This window comes from Portunus trituberculatus, chromosome 1, assembly GCF_017591435.1.
Source record: "Portunus trituberculatus isolate SZX2019 chromosome 1, ASM1759143v1, whole genome shotgun sequence".
Classification (NCBI taxonomy): Eukaryota; Metazoa; Arthropoda; class Malacostraca; order Decapoda; family Portunidae; genus Portunus; species Portunus trituberculatus.
Window position 1 is genome coordinate 6,775,248 of NC_059255.1, and position 3,203 is coordinate 6,778,450.

Consider the following 3,203-nt stretch of genomic DNA (forward strand, 5'->3'; position numbering starts at 1 on the left):
CCCTTTACAATACAACTATAGTCCTGCTCGTCTAAGAATGTGGATTGGGTGCGGTAAACACACACACACACACACACACACACACACACAAACACGGCCCGGTAGCTCAGTGGTTAGAGCGCTGGCTTCACAAGCCAGATGACCGGGGTTCGATTCCCCGGCCGGGTGGAGATATTTGGGTGTGTCTCCTTTCACGTGTAGCCCCTGTTCACCTAGCAGTGAGTAGGTACGGGATGTAAATCGAGGAGTTGTGACCTTGTTGTCCCGGTGTGTGGTGTGTGCCTGGTCTCAGACCTATCCCAAGATCGGAAATAATGAGCTCTGAGCTCGTTCCGTAGGGTAACGTCTGGCTGTCTCGTCAGAGACTGCAGCAGATCAAACACACACACACACACACACACACACACCACCGCCTTCACCGTTTAAGAGTACTCTTACCTCCTCTCTACATCGCTTCTCTCTCTTCCTTGTTTTCGATATAAAATTGGATACATTGACATGATAATGCCTTTTAATTAAGTTCAACAAGTTTATGCTTTATAATATTCAATTTTGTTTTAGTGTATAGCAATGTTATTGAAAGCTGAACTAGTGCAGAGTGGGTTGCCCTGCCTCAGCCTGCGCGCTCAACCGAAGAGGAGCCAGCGGCCAAGGCGCCCGAAGTTTGAAACAAGTTATAAGTTTGGAGGGCAGCCGTGTGCTGCTGGTGTTTTATTTAACATGGATTTACGGTGATCAGGACGGAGACACGGGCCTGCCTGCCTGTGTGTGCGCTGGTGCAAGCTTGGTGCCTGGGTGGGAGGGCTAGGGGTTGCTGCTGGGACGGCCAACAACACTGTAATATTGGTAAGTGACCCACCCGCTCAGCCAGCCAACACTTGCTCAGCTAGGGGAGTTTACACAATGGCTTGTTGTAACAGACGGTGGCTTTGATAGTTTTGTTCCTTGTTGATAATACAGGACGGTCAAGTGACGCTAGTGTAGAGGTGGAGGCCGCTACCACCACCATTCTGCCTCACTTAAGCCTTCATCACACCAAAACCTGCCAATGACAGTCGTATCTGAACAGCTGATAGTCAAGCATAGTCATGTGGCTCCATTCAATGACGGCCGTGACTGGAAAACAATGCAAAGTATGCCAAATATTAGCTAAACACAGCCAGCCAGTAGGCGGTGGCTGAGCCAGCACCGCCCACTTGATGACGTCACACCCCGGGCCGAGGGGCGGGCTGGTGGCGGTTTGAAATTTACGTACGTATCGGAACTCATTTCAAAATCGACTTATAGAAAAAAATACGCTGGACTCGAATGATTGGCATTTTACGACTTGATAGATACTTAAACAATTTTCCATAATATCAAAACATCTCCAGCATAACTAGTATTAAAGAAAAATTTATATCAAGTATATTGAAAGTATTAGAATATTCTCACCATTAAAAGCTGAGAAACGTCCAGCCATTTCCACTACTCTGGTATACTGAAAAATATTAGACTATATAAACGATCTTCTCAGGCATCCAACTCTAACCCACGACCAGAAGTGAACGCACGAAAGATAAAAATAGGTTAAAATAAGCATTAAAACCTTATCACCTTATAAACCACTATTAAGTCCAGCCATGTTGACTTATCGAGTATGCTGACACACTCTACATAATCTGAGCTATCTTTCAAAACAATCTAGAAGGAGCTACGCCGTCAACTGAAAACGTAAACAAACCAAAACCAAAACTATAATATCTATCTTTAACGGGACTAAACACCATTGTAATGGCCACAGTTTTGACTCAATGGTTTAGTGACACACTTTTCAGAGTATAAGTGAATATATGAAATGATAGAGATTCAGTTATAGCTTCAAACAAAAAAGCCGTAAATGCGGAGACGTAAATTTTACGCCACCAGATGGCTCTTACTTAGGCCACAAAACAGCACAAGACGCCACATATTTACCGAACAGTGGCATGGCTGACACTTCATAAGCTACGAAATGTTTATAGAAACCCAAAAATCGCAGTACAGAGACCGAATAATAGAGTTAAGAGAATAGGTGAACCAGCAAGCTTGAACAGGTTACCGGTGTGCCCGAGGCGCCGACCTCCGTGGAGAAGGCCGCCCACATTTGGCCTCAATTATTGTTTTATCACTTCAAAATGAGACAATGGCGGATGGTGAACGCAGTGAAGTATTTTTATACCCGTAAGGTCAGAATGGGTCAACTTTTCACCGGTAGTAATGAAATAACTGTGAAAAGTGTTTATGTATAAGTGATCTCAAGACATCCTCCTGCCCTCCAGTGTCTCCTCGTCAATATTCACCGTCTTTAACATATTTCCAGGTGTAACGAGCACACCTCTGGGCTGATGTGTGCATAGATAAGCGGCAACTGGTGGATAAGTGTGTGTGTGTGTGTGTGTGTGTGTGTGTGTGTGTGTGTGTGTGTGTGTGTGTGTGTGTGTGTGTGTGTGTGTGTGTGTGTGTGTGTGTGTGTGTGTGTGGCGTGAAGTGGGGGAGCGGGGTGGGTCTGGCATGTCATTGCTTGCTTCTATTGTTGCTGTTATTTTTGTTGCTATTGCGTTATTTGTTTTGTAGATAGGAGGAGGACGAGAAAGAAAATAGTAGAAGAGGAGAGAGTAGGAAGAGAAGGCAACGGTGACAGTAAAAATGTGGTGAAAAAAGTTTGCTTTAGTATCCCCTCCCAATGCTTGGTTTTCTGTTATTTTTATTAGGCGTCAGAACATGATACCATCTAGTTTAGACCCTCCTTTCATTCTGCGATGTGCAACAATTATCGGCATTATAAGTAGTATATAGAGTATTAGTAGGTTTACAAGATGAGTGCTGATGTGGTGAAGGTTTGGTAAATGTAGCATGTGTGAGGGAGTTAATTTTGAACATTTTAAAATTTGCAATGTGTGTGTGTGTGTGTGTGTGTGTGTGTGTGTGTGTGTGTGTTTGTTTGTGTGTTTCACTGTTTGATCTGCTGCAGTCTCTGACGAGACAGCCAGACGTTACCCTACGGAACGAGCTCAGAGCTCATTATTTCCGATCTTCGGATAGGCCTGAGACCAGGCACACACCACACACCGGGACAACAAGGTCACAACTCCTCGATTTACATCCCGTACCTACTCACTGCTAGGTGAACAGTGAACAGTGAACAGAGGCTACACGTCAAAGGAGACACACCCAAATATCTC